At 41.4% G+C, this 15,691-nt stretch overlaps 1 long non-coding RNA gene across 3 annotated transcripts in view; it reads left to right on the top strand.

Annotated features, from left to right (window-relative positions):
* LOC117347275 overlaps positions 1 to 15,691 on the top strand; it is an 89,862-nt gene that overhangs the window by 58,864 nt on the left and 15,307 nt on the right. For all 3 annotated transcript variants that reach the window (XR_004536761.1, XR_004536760.1, XR_004536762.1), the window contains one exon: positions 15,102 to 15,251. This is a non-coding gene — a long non-coding RNA (uncharacterized LOC117347275). The remainder of the gene's footprint in view (positions 1 to 15,101; positions 15,252 to 15,691) is intronic.

Below are 15,691 nucleotides of genomic sequence, written 5' to 3'. Positions count from 1 at the left end.
CCCCTTAATCAAAATCAAAGGATAGAACGTGGGCTCTCTATGTAGTCAAAACGAGACTACATTATATTGTCATCCACCTCGTATATACATTTTAAAAACAACCCACTTGTACAATAAGTTCTTGATAGAACACTGATCTATGTATTTGTATATTTCTGTACTTGTATTATGTGTTGCTTTTATTCGCCCTTTAGATAATTCTGTTAACCGATTTGAACTATCAGGGTAGAGCAGTAGATAAATAAAATTTTGTGTTATGTTAAATGCCTCTTTTAAGAAGTTAAACTTTTAAAAGCACTGATGTCCTTGACATGAGAGGGAAAGTGTGGCGCTCCGAAGCCTTGTCTATGGCATTGTAACCATAGGCTTTGGAACGGGGGAGGCCACAGGGGCCGTGGCTCCAGGGCAGCATTCACAACTCGCTGCTCCTGCTTGTTTCGGGCCTTCCTCACTGCCAGGTCCCACCTACTTTTTGTTTCTGCGAAGGCAGGACCCGGTAGCGAGGAAGGCCCGAAGCAAGCAGAAGCAGCGAGTTGTAAGCTTCTCTCCCTGCAAGCAGCTTCACCCATGCTCCAGGGCTCTAACTCTTATGCTTGCCAGCTTTGCTTCTCCTCCCTCCCCCCTCATGATGTAACTTCCAGTTTTGGAGAAGAAGGGTTGAGAAGCTGACAACATAGAGTTAGAGCCTCACTGCCGGGCCCTGCTTTCGTGGAAACAGAAAGTAGGTGGGACCCGACAGCAAGGAAGGCCCGAAGCAAGCAGGAGCACTGCCGATGGCTGTGTGAGACAGGGAAGGGATGGGGGGGAGAAGAAATGCTTCACCCAATTGGGGAGAAGGAAGACCAGGGAAGGGAAAGGAATGAGAGATGCCATGTCCATGGGAGGGAGGGAGGGAAAGGAAAGAAGGACAGGAGATACCAGAACATGGAGGGGGAGGGAGAGATATCAGACTAGGGGAAAGTAAGAAGGAAGTTAGAGACAGGAAGGAGAGGAGATGCCAGATAATGGAGGGGGAAATGGAAGGAGGATAGAGATGCCAGGGCATGGGGGAAGGAAGGGACACTAAGGAGACAAATGCCAGACCAGAGGGAAAGGAAGGAGCTCATTCAAAACACGGCAATTAAGCTTATCTATAAGGTTGGGAAATATGATCACATTACTCCACTTTTGCAAGAAGCTCACTGGCTCCCCATTACCCACCGTATCACCTATAAAACTTTAATGCAGGTCTATAAAATCAAACTTTCGCGTCTCCCATCTTTTCTCGAAAAACTTATCATTCCTTCTTGCCCTTCCCGGACTCTTAGATCAGCCGATCAGAATCTACTGACCATACCTTCCATCAAAGAATTCTATTACACAAGGAAAACTAACTTCTCTGTCATAGCTCCTACTCTATGGAACGCTATGCCACCCCAACTCCGCCTTGAAAATTCACTTGACAAATTTAGGATTAAACTAAAAACATTCCTATTCAAAGACGCTTACCATAGCATTTAAATATTTCCTCTCCAACAGCTAGCAAACTAAATACGAACCGCTTTTAAGAAGCGATCCCCTTTCCTGATGTTATATTCTTCCCCTCTCTTCCTCTCCTTTTAATTTGGTTTTTTTAACAATGTAATTATTAACTTTCCCTTTTCCCATTACCCACAAGCTCACGTTTGTTCTTGTAATTTGTCTATTTAATGTTTACACTTCCCCTCCCCTCATAATAATTTAATTTTAACTTATTTATTTTTTAAAATCTTTTTAACATTGTAAACCGGCCAGGTGTCCTTTGATGGTCGGTATATTAAAATTAATAAACTTGAACTAGAGGAGGTGCCAGAGCATGGAGGGAGAGGGAGAGATGCCAGGGCATGGAGGGAGGGAAGGAGATGGAGACGCCAGACTATGGGTTGGAGTAGGAAGGAAGGAAGGAAAGGAGAAGAGAGAGAGATGCCAAAGCATAGGGGAGGGGGTGAAGCTGAAATGAATCATGTACAAAGGAGAGAAGGGGCACAGGATATACAGTTTATTGAAGGGACATAGAAAGAGGGAAGATGCCATATGGAAGAGAGAGAGAGGGTGGACAGTGGATGGAAGGGGCAGAGAGAGGGTGGAAAGTAGATGGAAGGGGTAGAGAGAGAGGGCAGAGGCTGGGTGGAAGGGGCATAAAGAAAGGACAGATGTTACATGGAAGGGAGCGAGGACAAACGCTGAATAGAAAGAAGAGAGCGAAAAGAAGATGATTAAAGCAGAAACGACAAAAGGTAGAAAGAAATTTTTTTGTTGCTTTATGTAGAATCAAGTAGTATTGTAACTATTAATAAAAGTTTATAAATAGGAATTGGAAATAAGACAGTTTTTTCTGGACTAAACCCCTTTGCTCAGGTCAGGACAGAATACCATAACAGAAGTATTCTGTACTGTTTTGAAGAAACATTTGGCCTCTGAAAGCTAATTGAAAAATGGATTAGTCCAATAGTAAAATGTGACCTGGCTTTTGCTGCCCCTTGAGGCTGAAGTGGGGTTCATTAGTAGAGTAGTATCGGGGTTAAGAACATAAGAATAATCATACTGCTTCAGACTAGTGTTCCATCTAGCCCAGTATCCAGTTTCTGCAATTGCTAATCCAGGTCACAAGTATCTGGCAGAATCTCAGATAGAAGTAATATTCTATGCTGCCGATCCCAGGGAAGAAGTGGCTTCCCCCATGTCTGTCTCAATAGCAGACTATGGACTTTTCCTCCAGGAACTTGTCGAAACCTTTTTTTAAAAAAGAAATCAGCTAGATCAGTGGCTCCTAAACCTGTCCTGCGGGACCCCCAGCCAGTCAGGTTTTCAAGATATCCCTAATGAATATGCATGAGAGATTTGCATATAATGGAAGTGACAGGTATGCAAATTTCTCTCATGCATATTCATTAGGGATATCTTGAAAACCTGACTGGCTGGGGGTCCCCCAGGACAGGTTTGGGAACCACTGAGCTAGATTAACCACTGTTACCATATCCTCAGGCAATGCGTTCAGAGCTTAACTAATTCTCTAAGTGAAAAATATTTCCTCCTCCTATTGGCTTTAAAAATATTTCCCTGTAACTTTAAGTGTCCCCTTTCATTGCTCTTTCATTGGGGGTTGTCCTGCAGGTTAACTGTTCTCAGAATCTTGGAAACCTCCACCAACTCCACCTCCACCAAATACCTTTGGCTACAAGAATGGTGGGAGCGACAGCATTTTTTCTAAGAAGATATCATGAAGCCAGAGATATCAGTTTAAGCTGGGAGGGGGGGAATGAGGGGCTTGCAGGAGCAGATGGGAAGTGGGGTGAGGAGAAAACTTGGTATGCTGCTTTTTGCCTGTGATCCGACTAGAAACTGCTAGTGAAGTTGCTGAAACATTTGGGACGTAGGATGTGACACACTCTTTCTGTTGTATCTGTGATGTATAATAGTCATTTAAGATAAATAAAGGATTTGTAAGAACTGACATGGCTCTGTGACAAGCTTGTGTGTGACTTTTAAGAGACAGGTGGCAATATTATTAACTCCTGAAGGAAGAACCAGATGAAGGCAGTTGCTTCTTTCCCGACACAGGATTTAAAAGAAAAAGAACATTCCTACCCAAGCAGGGTTAACACAAAAACCTGGCTGTAACCATCGGATGCGAGTTTTACACACATAGCACTGGCAGTGGGATGGAATTATTGTGTTGGCCCTGAATCAAGGTCTGTTCTGTTCTTTGGTTACTTTCCATGTGGTGAACTTTATGGTTGCGTCAGAGCTACGTCTGTTATTGAGTTCTATTTGCTTGACCTCCGGCTTGAAGGATAGACGTGTGATTGATTAGGAAACTCTGGGCTCTAGATTTCCCAGTTCTGTAAGTAAAGGAGGGGTTACTTCACTGAGCATCAAGGTAGGCACCTAAAAACAGAATAGCATGACTCTGTTAGTGCATGAATTAGGTACACAGAGGACTTGGGAGATTTTACAGAACCATGCCTGGCTAACATTGCCAGAACAGGAAGTCAAGGAGGGAAGTAGCCAAGCGCAAAAAAAAAAAAAAAAAAAGCCTGTAAAGTCAAATAAAAACAAAACATTTTTAGCTGGCAAAATCTGAAAATGACTAAACTGGAACCAAACTGGTTTCTGCCCTCAGTGCTGAGGTTAAGGACAAAAGTCACTTAAACACAAAAAATGTAGAACAATGCACTTGACCCACTGAGGTCTATTTTCTCACTTGACTGCAATGGTTTTTGAATGAATTGTTACATATGATTGAATAAAAGATCTTGTGACTTTGTCAAAAGCCATGTGTCCAGCTAGCTTTGAATGAGCCTGGATTCCAGTGGTGGGGTTAGGTAATGCTCTGGAAAGCTCAGAATGGAGGTTTCCCTGAGAATACGGCAAGTCTCATCTCCTGCATCACAGCCACAAGCACTGTGGCTACTGCCAAAACCAACTCATTACTTTCTAGGAATTTGTCAAGAAATGGAATATTTCTATGATGAGTGCAGATTTAATTGTTACTAATATATTTTCTTAGCAAATAAAAAATGATTTACAAGCACACCGTCACTGCTGCTGCTGGCCTTCTCTGCCTGCTTTACATAAGAACATAAGAATTGCCACTGCTGGGTCAGACCTGTGGTCCATCGTGCCCAGCAGTCCGTTCACGCGGCGGCCCTTAGGTCAAAGACCAGCACCCTAAGACTAGCCCTACCTGCGTACGTTCTGGTTCAGCAGGAACTTGTCTAACTTTGTCTTGAATCCTTGGAGGGTGTTTTCCCCTATGACAGCCTCCGTAAGAGCATTCCAGTTTTCCACCACTCTCTGGGTGAAGAACTACTTCCTTATGTTTGTACAGAATCTATCCCCTTTCAATTTTAGAGTGCCCATAAAAAAAAATAAAAAAATTCACTCCTGTATGATACTTTGCTAACTGGATTACTTTTAGTATGTCCTAAACTAGCATTCCAAACAGGGCTGGTGCTAAACATGATGGGGCTTGGAACAAGAATTTAGGAGGGGATCCCAAAGCCCACCAGTAGCCTAGATCATTTTCAGCTTCAGGTAGGATTGTGGCCCGGCTGCAGCTTGGGACCCAGCGCAGTTGCCCTGTTCCAGGGGGGTCAGCTGCTCAAGAGGACCTTCCTAGGTTATGTTCTCTTTGCTTGGGTTTACCTCTGAAGCCAGCACTTGATATAGTTGGGTGCTGTCACGGCACTCCCCTGATCAAAGGTTGTCGGACACGCCGCCATTCTCTGTTTCTTCTTTTCTTTTCCAAGAAAATGAACACAGTTTTTAGAAAGAAGTAAATATAATCTCTTTTGGCTAGAGCTTTGGATTTTTTTCCCTTAATCTGCCTGACAAACAACAGTATTATATAAAACTGTTGAAAATGAAGGAAGATTAACGAGGGAGTTGAGGAGGAAACCTACCTGTCAATCTGGTCTGCTTAAAGGCAGCTGAAAGCTGCGACAGTCTTTGCCAAAACTTAAAGTGACAAGACTGGATCCTAGAGGAAGAGTAATGTTACTACTCCTGGGTTTACCCAGTTGCACCACTAATTCCCTTATAAAAGCAGAATCTGCATGTTCCTGCATGCACCTGAAACAACCAGTTCTGAAAGATGGTGTGAACTGGTAATCCTTCACCAAATTTCTCAAAATCCCAGCTTTCTTTTGTTCTAGCTCTTGCTTCCAATTTTCATCTTATTTTGTTTTTGCCAATTGTGCCTTTTTAAAAAATAATAAATGTAAATGTTTTGGGGTCTGGATAAGTCTAGCAGATGCTTATTTTTGTAAACCACATCGATGCCCCATGAAATGTGGTATATCAAGCCCTAATAAAAACATGCAAACAATCAATTATTAGCTAAGGACTAGATGCACTGGTCAGTGATCATTGCTAAACATGTTTTCACAACTGCCCGTTTTTGTTTTTTTCTTTTTTTTTTCAATGGCACAGATGTTTTGCGTGTGTTACACATGCAAAATATCTGTCCCATAAAAAAAAAAAAGGAAAGAGTTCCCCCACTGCTGATAATGGCCCTCCCTGATGAACCCCAACGAACATGGCACAAGAGAATATTGGTAGGAGGGTGGCCCGAACCAAAAAATAATGGCAGGAGGGAAAGTTGGAAGCAGGAACCCTCTCTGAGGCTTCTGCTTCGGGCCCGCAAGTCCTAAATGACGGGCTTTCCCCTCCCTGGTGCATCATGTCAGTCAGGCTTTAGGCACCTCCCTATGTATCCTGGATACTGAGGGAGGAGCCTAAGGCCCTGATTGGCATGACCAGTTGGCTTGCAAGGCATATTTACCACAGATAACCCTGAAAACCTAACTGGCTGGGAATCCCCCTGGACAGGTGTAGGAATCGCTGGCTTAGGTGATCCCTGGCTTGAGTCAGGATGTTGGAAGGTGTAAAAGAAAAGGCGAATTATGAGCAAATTCTGCAATATAACCAAAGGAATTGATTTTTGGATTCAGAAAAATGGCAGTCTGCCAGGAAAATTCCTGACTCGAGTAACATGATGGAGGACTTGGAAGACCAGGGAAAAATACAGCAATGCTCTGTTCCTTGACCCTGTTCAAGAGATCCACTTAGCCAGATGGGTGTTCAGGATTTCCACAATGAATTTGAATACAGTAGATCTCTAGTACATACAGATTTATCTCATCCACATTCATTCTGGAATACCAACTAGAAAATATGACCATGCCACCACTCCTCCGTTTCACATTGCACCACATATAAAATTCTCCAGTATTTCTTGACAAACACATCAGAACTTACTGCTCCTCCAATCAAAGAACTTTATTACACGAGAAAGACAAATTTTTCCGTTATAGTCCCTGCACTCTGGAATGCCATGTCATCTCATCTCTGCCATGATAAATTCAAAACCAAACTCAAAACCTTCTTATTCCAAGACACGTTCCATAACAAATAATTACTTCCCTTTACTGCAGCACACTCCACATAAAGATCCGCTTCTATGATGCGACCCCCAATCCTTGTTGTCTTACCACCTCCCTTCCTGCCTCCCTTTATTTTTACTTTTATGATGTAATTATTAACTCCCTTCTCCTCCAACTCCAGGTATGTCAACGTCTTAGTCTTCTTCGTTTCCCTTTTTTTTTTTTTTTTTTAACCCCGTTTTATATTTACTATTATGCTTTTAGCTTTGTAAACGGGCCAGATTCACATAAGAATAACCTTACTGGGTCAGACCAATGGTCCATCAAGCCCAGTAGCCTGTTCTCATGGTGGCCAATCCAAGTCACTAGTACCTGGCCAAAACCCAAAGAGTAGCAATATTCTGTGCTACCGATCCAGGGCAAGCAGTGGCTCCCCCCATGTCTTTCTCAATCACAGACTTTGGACTTTTCCTCCAGGAATTTGTCCAAACCTTTCTTAAAACCAGCTACGCTATCTGCTCTTACCACAACCTCTGGCAACGTGTTCCAGAGCTTAATTATTCTTTTACTGAAAAAAAATTTCCTATTGGTTTTAAAAATATTTCCCTGTAACTTCATCGAGTGTCCCCTAGTCTTTGTAATTTTTGATGGAGTGAAAAATCCATCCACTTGTACTCGTTCTACTCCTCAGGATTTTGTAGACCTCAATCATATCTGCCCTCAGTCTTGTATTTACCAAGCTGAAGAGCCCTAACCTTTTTTTAGTCTTTCCTCATACGAGAGGCCTCCATCCCCTTTACCATCTTGGTGGCTCTTCTTTGATGGTCGGTATATTAAAATGTAAATAAACTTGGAAACTATTCTGCCATGAAAACTTGATATCATCAAGTCGCTAGGACATGAACACATGTCGCTGGCACTTAACAACAATTTGAGGAGCAATGACTTGGAACACAGTTTTCACCACTTTTTTTCAGACTCCAGCAAAGCAAGGACATTTTGCTGTTGCCCCTTTCTTCCAAGCAGCCTGCAGGGAAGAGGAGAATAGGTTATGAGCAATCCCTAATCTAGTCCCTCTTCTCCTGTTGCTCCTTTTCCTGACCTACCCAAGCTTTTCCTAGCACTACAGTTCCACTTCCTTTAAGCTCTGAATTATGGAAAGTGCTGCATTAGTGAAAGCATCTGGAGCTGGCAAACTACCATCTATTAAAGGGTTGGCCAGTGCTTTTTGTGAAGTTACAAGGCTAGACACTGTAGTATCTCTGATATATATCATGAAGGTGGACTTTCTCCCCAGACAGGATGGCAGGAGACATGCAACTTTTCTTTGTATTGATTTGGCGCCATCCTGTGGAACTTGAATTAAACATCTGGAAAGCTTGTGTATACTGATGTCTGTAGTATGGAAAATAAGATTCTGGATCTACTACTACTGTTTATTATTTCTATAGCGCTAAAAGGTGTACGCAGCGCTGTACAATTTAACAAACTATAGACAGTCTCTACTCAGAAGAGCTTACAATCTAAGGCTGTGATGGAAGGGGATGACTTGGATTTAGTGGCAGTCACAGAGACGTGGTTCACAAAGAAGCAAGTCTGGGATACAGTGATCTGAGCTGTTACCTGTTGGGGACAGGGTAGGAAGAAAGGGAGAAGGACTGGTGTTTTCATGCTAAAGATAACATTAAAACAACAGAATTGTAGGACTTAAGAGGTAAGAAGGAGGTACTGAGAGTTAATATGGAAAAAGAGAATGGAACATCTGTATGCTTGGGTGTGACATACAGGCCTCTTCCACAGATGGAAGAAGTGCATAACTATTTAATTGAAGGCATTCACAATATACTTTAGATATAAAAGGGGAGGTACCAGGGCTGTGAAGTCAGTACATCAAACCTCCTACAGGAGCCCAGAATTTGCTTTCCAATTCAGACTCCTTTTATTTATATATCTATATAGAAAAAATAGTATACTAATTACATTTATTCTGCATCAATTGCAAGCATGCAACATCCAAGGCATTTTATCACTGCCAAAGTGAATAATCAGGCTGCTTTGGAGAACCCTAAACTATTAAAGCTGGGATCTAAAGGCTATAGCTACACTATTGTGGCTTTTTTATTTTATTTACTAGCTGATGGCCCGGCGTTGCACGGGTATTTAATTATAGCAATAACACTGTAAATGGATTCAAATAAAGATACTTTATAGTGGTGAATGAAATTATTTTTTTACAGCTTTATAAAAAGTACAATATTCAAATTATAATGTGAAATATTTGACAAAATGAATACAATACAACTAACACAAAACTTGATTATAAACAACATTTTTAGTTTCACCTCCAGGAGCAAGAACATATAAATTCCTGGGTGAACCCACCCTTGAGCAAGCAACATAGAGTTGTCCATGGGAAAAACAGGGGGATCTTATATCCACTCCACAATATGTAATAGTCTGTCCCTGTGATTTGTTGATTGTGATAGAGAATGCAAGTCTCACTGGAATTTGCAATCTCTTAAACTGAAAAGGAAGATGTGTTGGAATAAGTGGTATCCGCGGGATAATTACGGTTTCACCTTGTCCCTGTCCCGAACAAAAGTTTCAGTATTGATTTAAACAACTAAATATGTGGAAACTCAGGTTGAAAAGAAACTCCATGCAGGTTTTTCCCGGTTCAGAATGGAACCTGTGTTCCTAGTTCAGCATATGTGAGTACTCATGTAATGTAATAACATTATGAACTGGGGTGCATGAAGGAAACAGTTACAAACACAGTTAGAACATACAAACTCTATATGTATGGTGTCCGTGGTAGAATAGTAACGATGTCCCTAGTGGTTATAGTGTCATAAAAAGTGTTTTATAGTTGGAATTACTGTGAGAATGGCAGCTTTTTACATTTTTTCCATTGACATGAATGGGTGAAATCAGATTTTCAGTTTGTAGCTCCGCCCACGTGTGCAGGTGGGCCGCGAGACCCCCAGAACATATCACCCCAGGTAGTGAGGGATCTGCATACCAAGTTTCATTCAAATCGGGCAAGCCGTTTTTGCGTTGGCAGCTTTTTACATTTTTTCCATTGACATGAATGGGTGAAATCTGATTTTCTGTTTGTAGCTCCGCCCATGTGTGCAGGTGGGCCGCGAGACCCCCAGAACATATCACCCCAGGTAGTGAGGGATCTGCATACCAAGTTTCGTTCAAATCGGGCAAGCTGTTTTTGCGTTGGCAGCTTTTTACATTTTTTCCATTGACATGAATGGGTGAAATCTGATTTTCAGATTGTAGCTCCGCCCACGTGTGTAGGTGGGCCGCGAGACCCCCAGAACATATCACCCCAGGTAGTGAGGGATCTGCATACCAAGTTTCGTTCTAATCGGACAAGCCGTTTTTGCGTTGGCAGCTTTTTATATTTTTTCCATTGACATGAATGGGTGAAATCTGATTTTCTGTTTATAGCTCCGCCCATGTGTGCAGGTGGGCCGCGAAACCCCCAGAACATATCACCCCAGGTAGTGAGGGATCTGCATACCAAGTTTCGTTCAAATCGGGCAAGCCGTTTTTGCGGTGGCAGCTTTTTACATTTTTTCCATTGACATGAATGGGTGAAATCTGATTTTCTGTTTGTAGCTCCGCCCACGCGTGCAGGTGGGCCGCGAGACCCCCAGAACATATCATCCCAGGTAGTGAGGGATCTGCATACCAAGTTTCGTTCAAATCGGTCAAGCTGTTTTTGCGTGATCGCGGCACATACACACACACATACCTCCGATTTTATATATATAGATTAAAGAAATTACAGACACTTAAAAAAGACTAGAAAGTGTAAAATAACAGGATATAAAAGAAAATCAGCATCATGTTTTGCTACTAATTCAAAAACCTAACAAGAGTTTGGTTTTAAATTTTTAAATGATTAACACTTTGTTCTAAGGAACAGAATTGCTTCTGCCAAATCCTCTTTCATAGAAGCCCTAAATCTGATTGGACTCGTTTTAATAATAATAATAATAATAATTTTATTCTTGTATACCGCCAAAGTTATAGTAGTTCGAGGCGGTTTACAATAAAGAGATGGACAATCAGCAAAATAATTACAATGAAAGTCGTCGAATACATGTAGGTAATGAGAGTAAGGGAGAAAGTTGGAGTAATAGTCACAATGTAGGGACATCGAGTACATGTAAGTAGAATACAGAGATCTTTAAGAATTCTTGGATACAAATCGGTTCAACAAGTTTGCTTTAACTAGTTTTCTAAAGCTAAGATAGGATGAGGAGTGCTTAATGATGTTACCCAGCCAACCGTTCTGTAGTACTGAAAGTAATCTCTCGACACAGACTTGGGCAAATAGCTTACTTAACCACCTCTGGCTTCTTCTAGGGTCAGTTTTGATGAGTGATCATACTTTTCAACTTACTTTAATTCTTCAAAATTTTCAGAAACTTCTTTAATGGGACATTAGTTGGTTCTGTTCCTGTGATTAAGGTACGTCACTTTACCTTAGAATATCTTAGTCTATCCAAGTAGGTTTCAAAGTGTAATTCCTCATTTGAAGAGGATGATGTACCATTGTTTATTTGTTCATCTGGTGATTGAGATGTCTCACATTGTACTTGTAACCCTTTCATACAAACTGCTACTTCATAGAGTGCCTGTTTTCCTGTAGCAACTTGGTCATTGCTTAATAAAACTCAGTTCATTGGAGTGATGTAAAACAGCAGCTAATTGGATTTGCTTATCCAGCACAAGACCCTTTTCTTTTCTACATCAGCAATTAATCCTCCTCTTTTAGTCAAGATGTACATCAAGGTTTTCCACTCCAACAAGAATTTGTTCTTGTTAGGTGCCATCAACTCGTGCTCAAGTCCTAGCGACTTGATGAATTGCGAATCTAAAAATAAATCGATTTTGTGCTGGTCCGGAAAGGTCCTCCAGCATCATCCCCACAGTTGTTTTCAACATGTCCAGCCATCTGATTGCAGGACACCACCTTCGCCTGGTTCCTTCAATCTTCCCAAACGGGATGTCCTTCAATGAGTTTTCTGACAGTATGAGCAAAATAAGACAGTCGTAACTTCATCATTTGGGCTTTGAGTGACATAACTGGTTAGATCTCTTCCAGAATTAATTTGTTAGTTATTCTGGCAGTCTATGGCACACATAAAATCCTTTTCCAACACCAAAGTTCAAATGAATCCATTTTCTTTCTGCCTTGTTTCCGTAGTGTCCAATTTTCGCATCTGTAATTGACCGCTGAGAAAATGAGTGCATGGACAAGTCTGATTTTCGTTTGGAGTGTTATTTTCTTGCCTTTGAATACTTTGTCAAAAGCCTTCATTAAAAAGCAATCAAGTGCTATTCTGCAGAGTATTTCTTCTCTGCTAGTTGCTTTTTTGTTTACAAAAGAGCCCAGGAGATTGACATCCTTTACAACTTCTATTCTATTGCCTTCAGGCTCAAAATCTTCATTTTCCATGTTCATGATCTTCGTCTTGTTTATGTTCAGTTCTGATCCCATATTATGACTTTCAGCTTTGACTTTTCTCAGTAGATACAGCATGTCTTCTTTGCTGCTGGTGATGAGCATTGTAACATCCTTTTTATATCTTTTTGAAGGTGAGGTCTCTAGAATTGTACACAATATTCTAAATAAGGTCTCACCAGTCTTATACAGAGGCATCAATACCTTCTTTTGCCTACTGTCCATACCTCTCCCTATACAACCTAGCATCCTTCTAGCTTTCACCGTCACCTTTTCAACCTGTTTTTCCACCTTAAGATCATCACATACAATCACACCCAAGTTCCGCTCTTCTGTTGTGCACATAAGTTCTTCACCCCCTAAACTGTACCGTTCCCTTGGGTTTTTGCAGCCCAAACGTAATAACCTTGTATTTCTTAGCATTAAATTTTAGCTGCCAAATTGTAACCTGTAACCTATTCTGAACTTGTTGAGAATGGGATAGAAAACAAACAAACATAGATACGTAACTAACTGTCTCTTTGTCTGTCATCAAGAACAAAGTTAAGCACAAGGGATAGGTGTGTGCTTAACTATCTGTCTTCAAGCATCTCTTCCCTCGTCTTCCTCCAGCAGACAATATTGGATTTGTTTCTCTGGTTGTTGGCAGTGTGAGCTGGGGTCAGTAGGCGGTTTTGAGAGCCAGCTCTTGCAGCATTGAAAATCTTGCTACCTCTTTATGCCAGGAGGTGCCAAGCACTGCCTTCCCAAAGGTATGAATCGAGTGTTCACCTATTAAATCCACTGTCCTCCCAAAGGTGTGGGCAAATATCTAGTTTCAAGTTTAATACAAATTTGTATATTGCCTATCAGTCTTCTAAGCGGTTTGTACATAATAAAATAGGGTAACATACATTAAAACATACAGGACCTACTGGAACGATAGGATTAAGGTAAAGAATTACATTATAAAATAGGAAAGAGAACCATATAGGGGAAATACAAAAGGCAGGGAGATCCCATCTGATAACCAAAGCATAAATGAAGATGTTTCATAAGGTAAGTGCATTAGAGGTTGAATGCATCTACCAATCAATCGGTGGAAAATCTTTTAACAGGGACAGGGGAGAAGAGAAACACCCAGTCATGTATCTAAGCCATGAGCTAATTAGTGCACTGAAAAAGAGTGTCTGGCAATTAAGTGGGCAGTAGAGGCCTTCTGATATTACCTCCAGACAATATGATATTTTACCTTGCTTATAGACCATGCCCCATTGAAGTGGCTAGGGCGAATGGAAGGTATCAATGTCTCCATGATTTGAGTTTTCCAAATCTCTACTACCATCATCATTTCATATGTTCAAGAAATCTCTGTGATATAGATTCTCAGTGGATTCCATGCCACCAATTACTAATGTACTGTGGTGACTGTAAAGGCAAGCTTTTGGCCAAGCATGTTGGGAGTTATCCGATGGGTTTGATCGCTGTATTCCTTAGAGATTTCTGATGAGGTTCTTTGACAGCTCAGACAACTTCTGATTGGTAAGGCCCGACTTTAGTACAGGAAGAGGTGGTCGGAGCATACCGTGAGTGATTTCTTTCACTTGCCGATGCTCTGGCTGCCCTCTCCTGCCTCCCCTTCACAGTTGGAAAATACAGCGAATGACCAGAACCACGAATTTGCAGGGGAGCACTGTAATCCATTTCTATGCTGCATAACCAAAAAGTTCAATGCTGTTTACAAAAATTTGAGAACCATACAAAAGTATCAGAATTCATTAATTATCAAACATATAAGTCTTCAGTTGCTTTCTAAAATGATAATAAGACTCAGAACTTAGTAACAGGGGTTTCAATTCCCCATCCCAAAGAGCCACCTGGTAAGAGAACAAAGGGTGATGGTATTTTTTTGTAATGACATCCTTTTATTGATGGAAAATTGAAAAAAAACAGGAGTATTTTGCAAATGTTTAAATTGAACAGTGGAAAATGATTCAAATAGATAAGTGGGAGTCATGCCAAAGAGAACTTTGTAGCAAAAAACACCCAAACTTAAATTTAACACCTTCCTCAATTATCAACCAATGTAGTATTCTAGAAAAGGGGCTTAAGTGATCAAATTTCCTCAAGCCATAAATCAAATGAACTGTCATCCATTTAATTTATAGTCCAAAGTCATCTCCTACTTCAACCTTCACAGCACCACGCATTAAACAGTACTAGTTTATCTCCTCTTATTGTACTATCTCGCAAATGTATCTCCTGTAGCATCTTTGTACTGTACTAAATTATACTGCTTAAATTGTACTTTAAATCACCTTGAACCTATTTAGGCAGTATGAGTCAATCCCAGCTTAGATTAAAAAGTGATCTTTCCCGGTTCCGAATGTTTTGGTGTTTCCTGACCTCTCTAGAAGAAAGCATGAGCTGAATGCAAGGAGCCCATAGGAATTGAGTGGGTTTCTTTGGATTCAGCATGCTGCTTTGTAAAAGAAACCAATAGTTAAGGCAGAAACCTTTTTTGGCTTCTAAACCTCAACTGATTGCTCTAGGAGAGACTTTTTTCATACAGTTTCCATGCGAGCATTATGCTAAAGTTTGAGGTAAAGTCACTTGTTTTTCTGGACCCAGGAAACTACTAGGAGAGTGCTATGTCAGATGCAATGCTTGATGTAGAATGCATATTCAATAACAATCAAACCTCTCTCTCTCTCCCTTTCCCTTCCCAGCTGTGCAAATGCACCTGCCCTGCCAACCTCCATTATAACTAGCAGCAAAGACTAGGCAGCATTCATCCAATGAGAAGACTGGTGGCCAAGGACTGGAAAGCAACTATAGGCACTGGCAGAGCGGTAGCGATCTAGAAGATGTTTCTGCAGGTACTAGGATTGTTCCTTTCAAATTACCTTCCCGTCTAATCTCCTGAGCACTGACACTTACCAACATACAAATACACACTAAGAAGGCTTGCCCACCTACAATATAGTACCAACATACCCAGATGTTCTTGTAAAGAAGTTGGAAAGAATTCCATAAGCCATGTTTTCCATACTTGTAGTTGTTGGTTCTCCAGCTCAATGTAGCCTGCTGTAGAAGCTGTAACTGCCAGGCCTGATGGCAGAAGTTACCGTATTTTCACGCATATAACGCGCGCGTTATACGCGTTTTTACCTACCGCGCATACCCCTTGCGCGTTATACGCGTGAGCGCGGTATACAAAAATTTTTTTACATAGTTCCCACCCCGCCCGACGCCCGATTCACCCCCCCCCAGCAGGACCGCTCGCACCCCCACCCCGAACGACCGCTCGCACGCACTC

The sequence above is a fragment of the Geotrypetes seraphini genome, chromosome 13 (genome assembly GCF_902459505.1).
Source record: "Geotrypetes seraphini chromosome 13, aGeoSer1.1, whole genome shotgun sequence".
Taxonomy (NCBI): Eukaryota; Metazoa; Chordata; class Amphibia; order Gymnophiona; family Dermophiidae; genus Geotrypetes; species Geotrypetes seraphini.
This window is presented reverse-complemented; position numbering and strand designations above follow the sequence as displayed.